Source organism: Mesoplodon mirus (genome assembly GCF_964341445.2).
Source record: "Mesoplodon mirus genome assembly, chromosome: 8".
Taxonomy (NCBI): domain Eukaryota; kingdom Metazoa; phylum Chordata; class Mammalia; order Artiodactyla; family Ziphiidae; genus Mesoplodon; species Mesoplodon mirus.
Genome location: NC_138984.1, coordinates 5625083 through 5643196, shown reverse-complemented (window position 1 = coordinate 5643196; position 18114 = coordinate 5625083). Strand labels below are relative to the sequence as shown.

Sequence of the window (18114 nt, the reverse complement as noted above, 5' to 3'; positions counted from 1 at the left end):
GGGCCCTCTGCTACGCACTTTACATGCTCCACTGAATTTTCATTCTCATTTAGGAACCCCAGTCACAGAGATTCAAGCCCAGCAGCCTGGCTCCCAGGTTAGTGCTCCAAACGTGTTCTTATACCACTAAGGACATCCTGGGCCCTCACACGCCCTAGACACCCTCCTCCTCTCTGAGGCTTTTCTACCTGTCCTTTCAGGGTGACTGCTTTCTTTTGAAATCTGCAACATATATTTTAGGGCTAACTGTATCCATTTTCGAAAATTCAATTGTCCTAACACATAGATGACACCCAAATCAGAACACCAGTCTCCACCCTTCCAGATCCATGTCTCTATCTTCCTGTGTCTCCTTCTGAAAATTCAACACAGACTTCAAGTTGAGGTGGGAGAAAACCAGATCCCTGAGGTAAAGGGAGGTCTCCAGGACCAAAGGAGCTGCAAGGGCTTGGGATCCAGAAAATACTGGGTTTAAATGTAGACTCATGCCCCAAGGGATCATGACAGTGCATAGGTCTAAAGTCACCTACAAAACGGGAATAGTAATACTCTTGGCTTTGCTAGGTAATGGTGAGGAATGACTCAAGGAGTGTCTAGTTCTGGCCACGGAACAGCAAATGTTAGCGTTTCTCCCGCTAAAGACCTGTGCTTCCTTCTGGTTTCTGCGTTGCAGGGGCCTTCCAGGCCTGCAGTAGGGTAGTTGGTGGTCCCCTAAGTGGTTAGAGCCCAACTTCTGGAGTGGCCTCGGGTCAAATTCTGGTTCTACCAGTTTGTTGCTGTCAAATTAATTCTCCAAGGTTCAGGCTACTCATGCGTGAAATGGACTAAGGAGGGTAGCCAAGTGTGGGATTTCTTGAGGATTAAATGTTCCAGTCCATGGAAAGTGCTTGCCACACGGTAAGTCGTGCGTTCATTCACAGAGCATTTATTGAGTACCTGCTCCGTGCCAGGCATGTTCTAGGCGCTGGTGACCCAGCGGTGTACCGGCCATTGAAAGTGTAAATGGCTAGACGCTATGTATTCCATTTGCGATCTGCTTAGCAGGAAGTTCTTTGTAATTCTCGATGCGACTGCCTTTTTCTAGTGCTTACTTCTTAAACTTTGCGCTGGTCCGCAGTCTCACACCTGCTTTTTTTCCACGGTCCTAGACAAGTGGGCTGTTAAGAAAGATTTTGAGAATTAGGAGCCACCGTCCGCGGCCTGGTCAACGCCAGCTTGCGGGTCCAAACCTCACCCAGGGGTCTCCGCTTGGGGCTCCCAGAGAAGGAGTGGGAGGATGGAGATGCCAGGGGCTTATGAGCGCTGCCAAAATGTCGCGTTGCAACAGCCACTTCTAGATTTGCTCGGTATCAAGGACCACGATCCCGGGGGCGCCCGGCCGCCTGGACCTCGCTCCCTGGCCGCCGCCTAAAGGAGGAAGAGGAGGAGACGCCGAGGCCGGATCCCCGCCAGGGCTCGGGGAGACGCGGCGCCAGTCCCAGCCTGCGCGCGCTCCCCCTCCCGGACTCCCCGCGCGCCGCGGCTTGGCCACGCCCCTCCGCCCTCGCCCCGCCCCCGAGGACCCCACCCCACCCCCGCCTACCGGCCGCCGCGGCTTGCCCCTCCCCCAGCCTCCAGGCGACAAAGGCTCGGCCCCACCCCCTACTTTTCCACCCCTCCCCCCGCCCTCCCCCCGGCGGCTTCAGATAGGCCCCGCCCCTCCACTATAGCCTCGCCCACTAATTATTCACACCCCGCCCCGCCTTTCGACCGCCTTCTAGACCCCGCCCCCTCTGTGCTTGCCCCGCCCCCTGCTAGTCCACACTCCGCCCCTGCCTCCCGGAGGCCCAGGCTAGGACCCGTCACCTCCTTCTCCAGGTTTTCCTCCCACCCCAGTCTCCCCAGGGGGCTCGGCTCAGACTCTGCCCCCGCCGCCCAAGGCCCAGCGCCGGCGCAGGACCACCCCTCTCCCGCGGCCCCGCCTCCGAACCCCCGCCCCCTGGACCCCGCCCGGGTCGGGAGACCACCCCTGCAGCCGGCTCCCTGGTCCTGGTCTCGCGCGCCCCGCCCCCGCCCCCGCCCCCGCGGCCCCGCCCCGGCGCGGGGACCACCCTCCGCCCGCGGAGGCGGGGGCCAAGCGCTCGGGGCACTCTCGGCTGTCCCGGCCCTTCGCCGCTGCCGCCGCCGTGCGGTGGTTCCCGCGGATCCGCGCGCGCCGCCGGCCGGGAGAGCTCTCAGACTGCGAGGAGAGCCGCAGGAACCCGTGGGACGCAATGCGAGCCAGGTAGGCAGGCTGTACCCCGGGCCGTCCCCTGCGGGCCGCTCCAGCCCCGCGCCCAGCCTCTCTCCCGCGGCGCCTGCTGGGGTTCGGCGGGTTTGCACGCCTCGCGGGCGCCGCTCGTTCCCCCGCCGCCTGAGTTTGGGGCTCCGGGGTGCCCGGGCGCGGCTAGCGCCGGACGTCTTCGGGAAGCCTCTCGCGCCCCTCGTGCTCCTGGGGGACCCAGTCACCCCGGCGCAGGCGGACGAGCCGGGGTACCGGGCCCGGAGCGGCACTCATGGCCCCCGCGTGCGCCCGGGGATCCCCTCCCCTGGCCCTAGCGCTTCCCGAGGCCGGCCCTGAAGGGTGGCCCGCCTCGGCGACCGGACGCGTCCTCGGAGCGCTCGGCTCGGGGGGCTTGGGCGCTCCGAGGGCTGGAAGGGCCGGGGCTTCCTCTGGCGCGGCCCTGGGGAGGAGGGAAGGGCGCGCGGTCCCGGGTTAAACTTGGTGACAATGCATATTTCAACTTCTTCGGAGACCTTTCATTTTAGGATGGAAATGAAAACCCCGATTTCTGGCTTGGCCGTCCGGGAACCGAGCAGCCGCGAGGTGACAGCGCCGGCGGCGGGCGGGTGGGGACGGCCGGCAGAGACGCACGTTGCTGAGTGGTGTTTCCCGGGAAGCCCGCTCCGCGGTGCGGATTGGTGGTCTGTAGGATCCCAGCCTTGGAGTGCGACGACTCCTAGCCCGGGGCCGGTCGTGCAGCCAGTGGGACCAGGCCGCGCTGGCCCTTCCCCGGGGTGTTGGGCGGCCGGCGGTGCCGCCAGGGGGGCGCAGCGGGACGGCGGCCGGGCTTCCTGCGTGCGGAGAGGCCGGTGGAGCCTCACCGGTCAATGAGATTTAAAAACGGAACGCCGGGCTGGATTTTATCCGTGCTTATTCTTTCCAAGTTAGTGCAGCAGATCGGTACCGTGTGCTTTGTCAGTAGTAAGAAGTTCGCATAACTTTTGTTCCGATCACAAAAGCAATATATTCTCTGGGTAGAAATCAGAAGTATAAACAGTAAAACAAACCATCACTGATCCCACAGTCCCTACCGGCCTCAGTATTTACTCTCTTTGATATTCACATTTCACAGGCTCGCCAATCTAATCGATAAGTTTACCAGTGGAGCCTCTCTTGACTAAATGAAAGCAATCCCTTTGTGCAACTCTCCCCTTCCCACCCTTCTAAATGGGTTTGTCTCCGAGCACCAAAGTTTGGGTGTGTTGGCCAGGCTCCCTTCTCAGGCTGAGTCCCCTTTCCAGTGTGTGATGTTCTCCATGCCTTCTGTAGGCTAGAGGTGGAGAGAGAAGCCAGCAGTCAGCTAGACCACTAGCTCAGACTGGATTGGCTGTGGTTTTGGTTCCTTGCCTTGAAAAAATGAAGGTAATGATTCTCAATCTGCTGCTCAGAGCACCATAAAAGTTAATGGGTGGTTTGCAAAGCGTTTTGACACCCTTGGGTGGACAGGGACTGTACTTTGCGGGGCTGGGGGTGTCCCTTGCTTTCGTCATCAGATAAAACAGTCTATCTCCTACTTGGCCATCCTGACCAGGAAACGGGCGCCAGGAGTGACTGGTGGGGTCTGGAGAAGGTTCCTGGTTCCCTGCTCAGTACAGTCGGCCCAGGCTAAGCCCCTCAGAAAATTGGGGGCTTGGAAGGAGACAGAACTCCCCAATCCACCTTCCCTGTCTGCTTTCTGCACGTGGGCAGATGTGGAGAGTGTAAGGGGGCTTTGACGTTAAGACGGGACCCAGGATTCACAGCCTGATGCCCGGCCATCCAGAATGCCGAGGCCTGCTGATCCAAGAGGGAACAGTTAGTTCTGGGAGAAGGGCTCAGGCTGTGAACAACCCTGGCTTCCTAGACATTTGTTTTATGGCTCTCTTGTTTACGAAATGAACAATGACTAGCTCAGATCTGCCGTGCCTGAGGAGCTTCTGTGAGCTTTAATTTTTTTCCTGTTGTCCCAAGCCTCTGGCATCGTGCTTTACAGGGCTTTTTAAACAATTGGGAGAAACTCATATCATTTGTTAACGTCTGATACCGAAAGCCGGAGGTGCCACACAGGTTGCCTTTTGTTCCCCTTGCAAAGCAGCCGTGAAGGAAGCTCCTCTTTCTTTAGCAGGTCTAGAGGGCTCCAGTTTGTCACTTGATAGTTTCATTTTTTTTTATTGTCGCTCCCACCAGCACTTTGTTCTGCCCAATGTCTAGTAGCTGACCACAGCCCAGACACAGGGGGGACCCAGAAAATGGTCTGAACAAGTTGCTGATAAGTGTCATTCCGGGGCTCATCGGCTCTTAGTACTGTGCCCCGAATTTTCTCCGTGTAGGGAGGAAGGGGGGAGTCTTCCTGGATTTTCTTCTCTGCTGCTGTTTGCTAACTGGATTTCTGGTTACCCAGCAGCCTGGAATTGTTTTCCTGCCGGCTGCTTCAACGGACCTTTTTCTTATTCTAATGGTTCTAGTGTGAGGATAAGATTTGCTAACGTAAATGGGGTTTGCGCCCCGGGTTCTGGGAGGCCACTCCTGAGTTAAAATCCTGGCACTCAGGCCTGTGAAGTGTGGGAGGGTGTGTGCGCTTCCTTCTTCCCGGGGAGGAGGCCAGCTGGCTTCCCTCAGCTTCTTAAGGGGAGCCCTTGGCCCAAACAAGGTTAGGAGTTAACCGCTGTGCTCGGCCCTGGCTGACCTCACCCCATGCTCGGGGCAAACCTCCATGGCTCCGTGTTTGAGGAACCAGCCATGTGCCTGCCCGATACTCAACTGAGGAGAAGCCGTTGTTCAGCCAGTGGGCCATGCTCCATCCACGTGGGTTTCCCTTAGCTTTGTTATTTTCAAATTGGACACCTGAATTGGGCCACGTTGCAGTTTTTCTTCTGAGAATTGGATTCAGGCCCCTGGGATATTTCCTAAGGCCCCGGAGATGGGCACTAGGACTTCTTTGCCCTGAGGTCACTGCGTGATAACCAGGAACTGGGAAGGGTCACCGTGCAGCTAACTAGACTTCACCGAGACTGCGTGGCCCGGAGGGGAGCCCGGGGGCCATCCAGTGTTGCACTCAGCTTCCAGCGAGCTGGGTCTCCCGCCTCCCCAGCTGTTTGCGCAATAGAAGCCCCAGGTTCTCCCATCACACCCTGGAGAGTAACAAAAAAAGCAGTTCAGCCAGCCCTCACACACAAGGGAACCATCCAGCTACTTACTCAGGGTCTTCCGGGGAGCCCAAGCCTGCTTCTCCGTGGGCCCTGAGGGCATCGTGTGTTATTGGACTGCATGTCTGATGCCATGAGGATCAGCGTCTCAGGGGAAAGGATGTCGTGGTGTTCAGCCTTTAGAAGGCAAGAGAACGCCGAAGGTATTTTAGAAGCAGGGTGTGTGATGTGTTTCTAGGAAGGGTGAAATTCCTTATCGTGCCTCACTGCTTCCCATCCACCAGGTGTAGAAAATAGCTTCCCAGACCTTCAGTAAGAAAATATGGACTTGTGGGAATAGAATGGTGTCCTGAGTTCAACTAATTTAAGTCGAGATTCGGGGTGTTTTTTAATGGGCATCGCTTGCTGAGGGTTTGTGACAGACCAGGTCTGGTGTGCACACTTTTTTTTTTTTTTTTTTTTTTTTGCGGTACGCGGGCCTCTCACTGTTGTGGCCTCTCCCATTGCGGAGCACAGGCTCTGGACGCGCAGGCTCAGCGGCCATGGCTCACGGGCCCAGCCGCTCTGCGGCATGTGGGATCCTCCCGGACCGGGGCACGAACCCGTGTCCCCTGCATCAGCAGGCGGACTCTCAACCACTGCGTCACCAGGGAAGCCCCGGTGTGCACACTATTATCCTTGCAAAAACAGCGAGGGGTTCCATTTTACAGGGAAGCTAGAATTGAAATAGTTGCTCCAATCTGCTCGTCCCAGTAAGTGCTTGATTTGAATCTAGACCTGCCTGGGCCCAGAGCTCTTCATCACAGCTCCCAGTGTGCCAGAACGAAAGAAACAGGTCACAACTTCGGGAGCATGAAGACACAGGCATGGAGATAGCAGAGTGCCTGCCTCCCTTACACAATGACCAAAAAAAGGTGATGAAATCTTTAAAACCCTAGGAATCTTCATTGTCTAAATGGAAAGCAACCCGTTTGCACCTTTGCTCCCCGGGAGCCGTGCCCTTGCCCCCGGTTTGCAAGATAAAGTTTGATGTATTTGGAAGATAGCGATTTTGGAGGTGGGACAACTCAGAATCTGCTCTGAAGTTTGTCCTTGTACCATGAAAAGAGGGTATTCTGGGCAGATGAGGTCACTAGAATAAGATTAAGATTATGGGAAGGCTGTTAAGTAAATGTAAGATAAGGGTCCACCTTCCACTTTACAATCAAATAAAGGATATACTAATGAGATTATTTCTATCTGCTCCATCAAAGCTGGGTCTTCAGGGAACTCTCAGAGCTGATGCCTGGTAGCCCAGCTCTTCTGAACAAATTGAAAAGAATCCTTTCCGTGAAAGGATTTTTGTGGTTCCATATTCTTACTAAATCTCCCTCTCATCTCTCTCCCCTTCCCTGTTCTCCCAGTCTGCTTCACTGAGGAAAACCCTGCCCTATTCTTATGAAACAGGGAAGCCTCCTAAGCTCTGTAGGCCTGGAAGGAATTCACATGTTCCCTTTCCTGGCTTTTTCCATGTTGCAGGTCCCTGAGCCCTAAGTGTGCTGGTCAACCTGCTCCCAGGAAAAAAAACAAAGCATCTTGATGGTAGCATCTGTCAACTGCCCTGGTGTAAATCCTCCCACCATGAAATCATGGCTGATTTCAAGCTCCCAGTTGGGTTTGGCAATATTACTAAGTATTTGACAATCTGTGTAGCCAGTTAGAGTGGGCTGCAGCTTGCCTTTCATTGCACTGAGCTCACCAGCACAGCCCCCCTTGTAGAATGGATGAAATGGTTGCCTGGCTTCTGCTTGGACCGCGGCTGCCCAGGAGCTGTATGTACGGAGAGGATTTGGATGTCATTGAGTAGCTAGTTTGGCCAGCAAGAGTAGAGTGCTTCAAAACTCAGACTCCACGTTAAAGTCACCTGGGGGATTTTAAAAGCTGCCCAGTGGAATCGGCTTTCTGTGTGTATCCAGGGTTGAACTCCACTGATGTAGGGAATTTGTGTAAGAAGAAAATTAGAGGGCTTCCCTGGTGGCACAGTGGTTGAGAGTCCGCCTGCCGATGCAGGGGACATGGGTTCATGCCCCGGTCCGGGAAGATCCCACATGCCGCGGAGTGGCTGGGCCCGTGAGCCATGGCCGCTGAGCCTGCGCGTCCGGAGCCTGTGCTCTGCAATGGGAGAGGCCACAACAGTGAGAGGCCCGCGTACAGCAAAAAAAAAAAAAAAAAGAAAAAGAAAATTAGAGGTGTGGTTTGGGATTAGGCATGGTAGACCCTGTATTTGAGGCCAAGGAGTTGAACGTTTTCCGTGTGGGGTGAGGGAAGGTTTGCCAGCAGAAGCCTCGGAGCGGAGGAAGGGCCCACATGTTCCCAGTTGCCAGTCGCCAGTCTGACTCCAGTGGCCCTCCATGGTGGCGGACGACATTGTTTTGCCTTGGTTGCTTCTGCTGGTCTGGAACGGAGATGGGTCTTCGTGGAGGAAGGGGTCAGGATGAAGTGAGAGATCGCTCCTTGGGGAGACGGCTCCTTGGGTGGGTTTGGTGAGCTGACCTCGGATGTTGCAGCAGAGAGCCGGTGTCTAGAGGCGCTTCCCAGGACCATCCAAGTGAAGAAAGGAGGAGCTCAATGGCTGGAGGGCTCTTTAAGAGTCTCAACTTGGTTGCTCACGTAAGCTGATCACTTTTTCTCTGTCATAATTAGCAGTCCAATTATTTAAAATGTAAGAGCTTCCTTGAGAGGCAGCAAGCACGTGGGAAGGGGAGTGTCACTGAACTTCTGAGCCAGGCTTGTGAGCAGGAAGGGGCCAGCCAGGCCCTCAGGTGCAGACTTAAGGAGGCCTCACCCTTGGGTTGTACACACGCAGGGTCTGCCCTGCTGGTCAGGGGTCACCCGTGTGAGAGAGGGCTGGCTCGGGCCTCACTTCCTTAGAGTCGAACCCGTGATCGTGGAAGAGCTCACTGCAGCCTTGAGTGTGGAGTGGGCCTGGGAGCATGCTTCTCAGTCACCCCCTGAAGATGGGGCGGGAAGGCCAAGGGGGCGGAGGACAGAAGCAGCTGGAGGTGGGAGAATGTGTACCGTGTGTCCCTGAAGCCGAGGAGAAGGTTGGGGTGTGGAGGAAGGGGATTGGGAGCCCCGTGCAAACAGGACAGTTCTGGGTTATGAATCATCAGAGAAGTAACACCCGGAAGTCTAGGGGCCACTGGGTTTGGCTTGTTAGAACCATGTGACTGTGGTAGTGGGGAAGCTTCTAGAAAACCAAGGACAAGGGGCATAGGCCGCTGAGTTAGTGATAAAAGAAAAAGGACTGTCTTTTGAGGATATCAAGGCAGGAAGGACCCAGAGTGGTGTCAGAGGGCCTGGGATGCTCTGGGCTGCGGAAGCCTGGTCGGGGGCTGACAGGGTGTTAGGACCAGCACGAGCGATGGAGGGTCCAGTGAGGGGGTGTGAGCGGCCCCGTGGGCTGTGAGGGAAGGAGGTGGGTGTGAGCGGTTGTCATCAGGAGGAACTGGTTAGAAGGCTCCCTCCCCCCCATGCCTTTTCACCAGCTTTTTCTGGGGGTTGGCTGGGGGCCTCATTTGCCCCTAAGTCCCAGCTCCCTGAGGCTCCTCATGGAAGCCTTTTCTGACTGCCCAGGCCAGGAGCTGACCGCTGCTTCCTCACCTGTCCGTTGTCCCCCTGGGCGGGGCTCTGCCAGGCATATGGGGCTGCATTGTTATCTCTGCATCCTCGCCGCACAGACAGCACATTCCGGGAACGAAGTGGGACCAGCCAGGATGAAGACCGAGGGCGGCGCCTTACCCAGTAACCGCACAGCAGCAACGCTGAGAGCCCTCTTAGACCTCTTCACAGCTAAGAATTGCGCTAGAGGATAGAAGTAATTTCTATGAATAATGATCCGCTGACTTGTAAACGCTGTCCAGTGGCCCCCTCGCAGCTCTGCCCTTTACCGTTTCATTGAGTCCGGCTTCCCGCCTTTGTTTACCCGTTCATGCCGTTGCCCTTTTGGAAAGGATTTTAATTTTTATAGCTTTCAGGTACAGAGAAATACAGCTCTTTCTCAACTTAGGATGGGGTCGTGTCCCGGTAAATCCATCGTACGCTGAAACTATCGTCAGTTGAAAGTGCATTTAATTACACCTAAACTACCCAACACCATAGTTTAGCCTTCTCTAACTTAAACCTTCTCCAGACGCTTAGAGTAGCCGACAGTTGGGCAGAATCATCGAACACAAAGCCTGTTGGGTAATCGAGTTTTGAATATCTCATGTCATTGATTGAATATTGTACTGAAAGTGAAAAACAGAATGATTGTCTGGGTGCAGAATAGTTTTCAGTGTGTCCGTTCCTGGCCCTGGTGGTCACTCCCTGCCCTGCGCAGCATCATGGGAAAGCATCAAACCCACATACGCTAGCTCCAGAAAAGAGCAAAATTCAAAATTAGAAGTACTATTTCTACTGAATGCCTATTGCTTTCACACCCTCGTAAAGTCAAGAGATGTAAGTCAGGGACCATCTGTAAATGGAATATCTGAAAAATGCAGGTACCTTTAAGCATTTTAAAATTACCCTAAGAATCATCGTTTTGACAAGTGGTGTCAAATATTTGTATATGTCCCTTACAGAAGTAGAAAATGAAGGTCCGTGTTTGAACTTAACTGGGAATAATGGTTGGAGCTGGTGTATTGATAGCACATATAAATAATTCATGTAAAGGACTGGGTCAGGGCCTGTGATCCAGGGCCACTCGGCAGCCTGAGGTGGCGGGAGTGATGGTGTAAAAGCCGTCGCCTACTATGGTCTGGTCTCACTTTTCCTCCCCATCATCCTGTCCCAGATATCCTCTTGCAGAAGTTGTGGGGTTTTCCCCCTTGTGACTTCAGAAATCAGTGTTTACGACCTTTTCAGGAGGACAGCTCTATTCTGGTTTTGTGCCGGTTGGCAGCCATTTGGCTGTTTCACTTTTATGTGCTGGATTAGGAAACCAAAATTTCAAATTTTGGTCACATTTCAGGCCCATGTTGGAGTCTTCTGTAAATGGCGCTTTCTTTTCCGTCAACCAAATATGAAGTAACATGATTTGCACAACTGAAATTCATTATAGGTGATTCAAGAATTAAGTGACTAACCATCCATCGTGTTCTTCTAAGCGCTGTTTTTTGTACCCAAGGCATCGTCAGGGAACAGAAATAGCTGAAATAAGTTTTCACGGACTGGAAGGTGACAAGTGAGGAGAGGGCTGGAGTCAGCAAGTGGCACCCCAGTCCGAGACCTGGGATCCAGAATGGCCCTGGCTGGTAGGCTGAGGGGACCAGCAGCCAGTGGCTGGAGGCCTCTGTGCCTCTTTGCAAGAAGGCCTTACCTGCCCTAGCTACCTTGGGGGGTGGGGGAGGGAGGTGAAGCATCTTGTGTTCAACATATGTCCTTTCTAGATATATGAATTGTTATGGGAAGAGGGAAAGAGTTTGCTGTGATTTTTCATTCTTTTCTTTAAAAAACCCTGTCTGCTTAAGTCCCCCCGCCACCCTCCCGCAGCTACTTAAGTAATCGTATGTTCATCTTAGAAACCTTAGAAAATGCAAAAGGAGAAAAAAGGTTCATCAGTGGAACTCTGCCACTCATGGTAACTGCTCTGGGCATTTTTGTGTCTTTCAGGTATTTTCACATGTAAATCTAGACTCTTCGAAACAAAATAGGATGGTGGAGTGGGAACTTGTTTTTAGTTCACTAGATACCTGATGTGTAGTAATCCTTCAATCAGTCATTCATTGTTGAATGAACATTATGCTTTTTATTGAAAATTGTTGACATATCTCCAGATCAATAAGGACAGGTTTGCATCCTGTACTTTGCGTCGCATTTGTTCGGGGATGCACCCTCTTTAACAAGTCTGCATTCATGGACAGTTTCTAGTGACTTTGAAATTATAAACAGCACTGCAGTGAACATCTTTCAGTACATGTAAGTGTCTTCTTCCAATGAGTTTTATTCTTCTATCCTTAAAATGTATAAAAAGCTTTTAACTATATTAATGGTTGAGTGAACCGTATAATTTCTGCTCAGAAAAGCATGTCCAAAGGTAGTGTGATATTCAGGAAAGTTCCATCAGTGGAAGGTTTTAAGTACTTTGAATAAGACTTGGTGAACTTTGAGACCAGTCTTAGCCTTGCTGGGACTCCTTTGGGGGGAATTGATTTCTGATCATCAAGAGTGCTAAGGTGGTCCAGTGGTTAAGACTCTGCACTTCCGGGCTTCCCTGGTGGCGCAGTGGTTGAGAGTCTGCCTGCCGATGCAGGGGACACGGGTTCGTGCCCCCGTCCGGGAAGATCCCACATGCCGCAGAGCGGCTGGGCCCGTGAGCCATGGCTGCTGAGCCTGCGGGTCCGGAGCCTGTGCTCCGCAACGGGAGAGGCCACAACAGTGAGAGGCCTGCGTACCGCCAAAAAAAAAAAAAAAAAAAAAAAAAGACTCTGCACTTCCAATGCAGAGGGCCCAGGTTCGATCCCTGGTCAGGTAACTAGATCCCACACACGTGCCACAACTAAGAGTTTGCATGCCACAACAAAGGAGCCCTCAAGCTGCGACTAAGGAGCCCTCGAGCCGCAACTAAGACCCAGCATCACCAAATTAAAAAAAAAAAAAAAAAAAGAGTGCTAATGTTCTCTGCATTGTGAGCTTTGCGGGCAGGGGTTGGAAGTGCACATCTCAGTTTTAGGGAGAGCACATACATTCCAGTTTCAGAAACAGTAACATATGGGGGAAACCGAGTGTCCTAAAACCTAGGAGATGTCTCTGGTGGACGTCTTCAGGGCTCACTCCTTCCCAGAAGGGGACGAGTCTGATTTCCATGCATTCAGCTTCAACAACTGTCACTTCAAGCTCCCCAGGGTCCTGTCACTATGGGCGTTGAGTGATTCGTGGAGCTGCGTCCCTTGATGAGCTGCAGTTTGATCTGGCACACGGTGATGACACAGACTTCATTTTTGAGACCTTTGGGTTCAGTAAGAGGAGAAAGTACTTAATACCTTCCACTGATGGTGAGGCTGTAATTTTGATCTCTAGCTGTGGTCTGGTGTCACAGGACTTCTTCATTCTGGCAGGAGAGGGAAGCTGAGTTATGGGCGGAATATTTGTTGGCCTGTGTCCTGAGTGTGGTTTTGCAGGGGGCCTGGCTGCCTCCTCTGTCTTGGCTCCAAGGTATCCGTGAGTCATTGTCGACTAGTGTTAGATGAGGTAGCACTTTTCGGGCTGTCCTTTCATGCTGGCTGTTTGTTCTGGGCGCCAGGTCCACCTCATGGAGTTTTGGGGGGCTTGAGAGCCGGGCCCTCTTGTAACTCTCTGGGACGTTGCCCTAGCCCCTCCCCGCCCCCTTGTTAGCTCGTGTTTGACTTGAACTCATTCATTCCCTCCCTCACTCCGAATCCAGTGTGTGCCAGATGGGGGGTGGGGGATTGGGGGGATGGAGAGACCACCAGGGACAGCCTCTGTGCAGGGAATCGGCCACCAGTGCCCCAGGAGAGGAGGTCAAGGTTCCACGGGTGTGCTGGGGTTTGGGACTGGCTCCCCAAAGAAGCCCTACTAAGTTGGGGGACTGGAAGGAATTGGGTGGTGCCCGCTTGGGGGCAGCGGGTGGTTGAGTGAGTGCCAGGAACTGATAGGGGTGCCGGCTTTCTGGGAGCACCTGGTGGGGATGCGAGAGGCAGGTGGCAGGTGGCTGGAAGGGCAGGTCCTTCTGGGCTTCAGTCAGCTTTGAACTTTTATCTCAGGCCACCAGGAAGACGATTACACGTGTGAGCCTGACTTGCAAGGGGCCCGGGAGGTAAGCTGATGACCGTGCCTCCGTCTCACAGCCCTGATGCCCCGCAGCCGCCTTGGGTTCCCCTCCTGGGGCTCCTGGCTCCCCACTCTGTGACCCACATGGGGCACCTCTCCCTCCTGACCTGTTGTGAGAGTCTCATAGAATCATTCGATTGATTAAATGACCACCCTGTTCACTTTTAAGTGTTACGCTTCTTACCCAAAATGATGCTTAGAAGAAACTGAGCCAACTGTCGGGTCATTACAAGAGTCCCAGCATCTTATATTCCAGAAAGGAAAAGGTACTGATGAAGATGTGGAGATTTTCCAGATAAAACATCAGAGGGACCCAGTGAGACTGATCAGAGCACCTTGCCCTGGTCACTTGAGTCCCTGGTGGTCTCTGAGCATGGCTGTCCCCCCAGGACACGGCTCGGGAGCCCAGGCAGGGCGAGTCCTGGTTTTCCTTGTCAGGTTGCAAAACTCACCAGGCCGGGCAGTCATTCCCCTCCTGACCTCCCCCTTCTCTACCCCACTTGGGTTGGTCGCTGCAGAGTCGGAGCTTTGCTGGCCTTCTGGAGGATTTCTGTGTTTAACCCACATTAACCTGGCTAATCCTGTGTCTACTTCTGGGGAAAAACTTCATTCCAGCCTTCTGTTCCAGTCGGACAACCAGCTGCCCTCAACTTGCTCGGGGTAAGACCGTGACTTTATCAAGGTTAAAAGGGACAGAAGTGAAAGCTGGAAAATGATGTCATAAACACCGCTTTTTCTGTCATTAGTGAAATTGTCAAGAAGTTGGCTGCTTGCTAAATGGAGGGTCATTATTATTCTGGAAAGAAGCGGCGTTATTTTGATGAGCAGGAAAATGGAAAGAATAGCAGTGATTCCCTTGGGGATCCGGTGTTGGCAGCCTGAGAGTAACAGGTGAGTCAGGCTTTCAGGACAAAGTGCCGTTATGGCTTAGCAGATGATTGTAAATTAGGGGAAAACTTGAGCATGTGTGACTTTGAATATGTCAGGTTGTTTGCGGTTGTCCTTTGCCTTCAGGTTTTACTGCTGGGAATTGCAGATAGGCAGCTCTGTAGAGCTTGCACGCAGGGCTGGAAGGGAGTGAACAGAAATAACAGTGGTTTGGGTGTGAAAATTGGTGGGCAGGTCTGGGGCTGTCATCTCCCGCCCAACCGCAACCCCCTCCGTTGTCTTTAACAAAACAAAGTAAACTGTAAATTTAACATGTTTTGGAGAGAAAAAGGAGGAATGGTGGCTAATATTTGTAAAACACCTACAGGCAGTCAGTGTACCAGGTCCTCTCATTTACACGTGAGATCCTCCCAAAACGCAGAGGGGTAGGTGGCATTGCTCACATCTTACCGATGATGAAACTGAAACCAAGAGGACAGTTATTGTGTCCATGGACACAGCGAGTATCGGAATATACCAGGGAGTAAACTTCTATGTGGTCTTTATGCCTGGATGTTAACCAAAGGGGTTATTTACCCAAAACATGAATGCCAGGCCTTACGTGCAGCTGCCCCATTGTGGATACGTGGACTATTGGAGTGGGAGGATTAAGTGCATTGAAAATGACACAAAACCAGACGTTGCCCTGGAGGGTATTCATTCACGAGCACCTGTCAGATCAGCGCTGCGACACGCCTCCCACTTCTGGCCCCTGTGAGCCCGTCTTAGACAGCGGTATCTTGTTTTTAATGTTATATCGACTCTTTCTCACATCCTGCATTTGAGGATGCCTGTGCCTTGACTCTCTTATCTTCCTTTGAATTACAAGGATACTCAGAAACTTCGGACATAGTTCTTTTCATTGATGGCAGACAGTGCCTGTATCAAACTAATGTAAACATTGCCTGTCTGTGGAGAAAGCATACGTGCTCTCCTTAACGAAGCTAACATTGTCCTTGATAATAGGAGTCGTAAAAAACACATGTAATCCCACTTTGCTACCAAACTGTGTTTACGTCGGGTCCTCGTCTGGCGTTCTTGCACAGCACCTTTATGCTGTGCTCGTGATGGTGGTAATAATTAGGACACCAGCAGCATTTGCCGTATGCCAGCCAACGTCTTCAGCATCTTACCTCTGAACTATTCATCTTTCCATCCTATGATGGGAGGGACTCTTAGCATATCTGGATCACAGGGAAGCTAGGGCGCCAAAGGGGAAGGGACTTGTCTGACCCACGAGTGCAGAAGCCAGGATTTGGGTCTGAGCCATCAACTTTCACCTGTTCTGCCGCGCACCGGGGGCCAGGTCTCCCCCAGGCAGGGAAATCCTGGGGCCAACAAGGTGCTTATGGGAACCAGGCCGGGGGCAGGGCGGTGGGGGACGGGTCAGGGAACGTGAGGTCTCAGGTGAGATGAGGATGGGCAGGTAACGGCCAGGTGGCTCGTCTGACGGGGACGATTCCCGACCCCCAGCCGGAGCCAAGGCTTGAGCACAGGAGAGAGACCTTAATGCTGGGTGGGGGAGGCGGGGGAGCTGGGCAGGAAGGAGGGGGTCTCAATCTCACACACACCCCCACCCACTGCACTGTCACACTTGGCACACATGTGAGCCCTCCTGCTGTGGCCCAGTCCTCTCCTGCCTCCTTCAGAGCTGTCGTTTATCAAGATCTGCACCCATCAGGCCCTGTGCCAGACACTCGGTCAAGGTGTCTTCATGACTCTGCGTGGTAAATGTTTTAGAGGTAAATCTTTGTACCCAAAGAGCTTGTACTCAGGTAACTCTGTTTTATGGTGCTTTTCTGATTAGCCATGACATGTTCAACTAAGAATTAGTGCAGTATGGGAAGCTCCCTGCTTACTGTCACGGTGCCTCCGGTTTTCCTGCCTGCCAGCCATGGAGGAGCCCCACTGGACTTCCCTCCATCAAGCGAGGGCGGCCATCTGGTCCTCTGAGACCCATCCATCCACAGCTGACGGGAGGAAAGGTGGGCTTTGGTCCACCAAGGGATCTGGGAGCCCGGTTAACTTGGTGACCACAGTGATGACTGATGAAAGGTTCCAGGTCTTGCCTCTTTGGCCGCTTGAATTCATGGGGGAATGTTTGGAAGTAGCAACATCAGTAGAACCATTGGTGGGCCGTGGGGTGGGTGGGTTTACAGTGGTGTTTCCATGATGGGGTACTCTGGAGAGGCACCTGAGTGCCTGGCGCCAGGTGGACCCCAATGCCGTCCTTGTTGTTTTCTAAGGCATCTCTCGTTTCTATTTTAATATCCTCTTTATCCCAAGAGTTATTTGTTTAAGTATTTAATTTTTTTCCTTGTCTATTTTCCCTTTTCCTCCCTCTTACTTTCTAGTTAACTTCTGGTTTGACTGTACTGGGCCCAGGGGCTGTCCCATACCGTTTTCTAATTTGGAGAGTTTTGGGGGTTTCAAGAATGCTTCTGAGTGTTTGCGAATGTTCCTTGGATACCCACACGGCCTTTGCATTTTCTCCAGGACGTGGAGGTGGATGTGGATCATTTAAATTATGCTCGTTGATTATGTTATGTTTCATGTTGTAACCAGATGATGCTCTGTCCGCTGCGCTGTCAGATTAGAGGGTCGGGCTCCTGTTTCCCGACGTGACTGCCGTTTTGTCAAGTTCTCTGGATCAACTCTAGCAGCTTCTCCTTCGTACATGTTAGTTGTTCTTTCAGCATAATTGGATCTTTTGATCGCTTCACCATTTTGTCAATCAAAAAATGCTCTTGTGTGTGTATTCAGTGTTTGTGGCCTGAATTTTACCTTTTCTTATACTGCTTTACTGTCTCCCCTTCTGGGTCATTTTCAGGTGTGTTTCACGCAGAGACAAGTGCTTCTCCTCTCTGGGTTAGAGCCCCCTCCTGGATGATTCACGTTTGCTGTACTAACTCATACGCCTGGTTGCATCGCTGCCCTGTTCCTTGAAGGGCTTGCTTCTCGTGTCCTCTTGCTGACTGTGGTTTGGAAGGCAGACCCGTGGCCGGTGGCTTAGTTACATTCATTGAAAGGGAGAAATTCCTGCTGTAAGTGCTTGGTGCGTGTTGAGAGCCGTGTCAGGACTCGGGTCTGCTGCTCCCCGGACAAAGTGAGCGTTTCAGCCAGGCTTCCTCCCCCAGGTCCCCTCTTCCCAGGGTCCACAGGCGCCGTTTTCCTCCTGTGATGTTGCATCGGTGACGCTGCCGAGTTCTCTGGTTCTCTAATCAGTTGGGGTTTGCAGTCTTGAGTGTGGTTTGATTTTGTGTGTGTAACACTTGGATCTGGGAATGACTGAGGTGCAGTCAGAGTCTGGCCTGTAGACTTTCGGGGCCCCCTCCCCAGCGCTCGGTCGCTTCTGTGTGTCTGGGAGGTTGTGTGTTGTCACGTGGACTGTGGGTTTCCGTGGGATCCCGTGGTCACATGGCACTGGGTGCTGGCCTCAGTTGTGCCTGGTGTGGCTCTGTGACCTGCCTTTGCCTGGGAGGCCGACCCCCTCCCGTTCTTGCTGCTCATTCCTTGGTTCCCTCAGCAGACACGCCTGGCGGCTCCAGCATGCTGGACACGGTTCAGCCATGATCTTTGCCCTTTGCCAAGAACTGAGACCACACAAGCTGATCGTGTTTCTTCCTGACCTGCACACTCCAAGGCCTTCCTGGTTTCACAGAGTAAGCCTGACCTTTTAAGCACAGCATTGGGTCTGGCAGGCCGGCCTTCGAGCTTTCTGTCTGGCCTGCCCGTCTCTGCAGCTGCCCACTGGTCCCTGAGATGCCACAGTGGTCCCCAACCTGATGCGTGTGGACCCTTCTCCTCAGGCCTTCAGGCTAAATGTCACACACACACACACACACACACACACTCTCTCTCTCTCTCTCTCTCTCTCTCTCTCACTCACTGTAACCCCTAATGTCTTCCTGTGTTAGCTCCATCTACGTTGGTCACAAAAGTCGCAAT

General features: G+C 53.0%; 1 protein-coding gene across 3 annotated transcripts in view; it reads left to right on the top strand.

The window, feature by feature from the left end:
- Positions 1–1870: 1870 nt before the first annotated feature.
- The window catches only part of SH3BP4 (SH3 domain binding protein 4), a 94796-nt gene continuing 78552 nt past the window's right edge, over positions 1871–18114 (top strand). For 2 of the 3 annotated variants that reach the window (XM_082629896.1, XM_082629897.1), the window contains exon 1: positions 1875–2263. The gene's annotated coding sequence lies outside the window, so the exon portion shown is untranslated. Of the gene's footprint in view, positions 2264–18114 lie in introns of all 3 variants that reach the window. The other variant, XM_082629898.1, reaches the window with a different exon arrangement.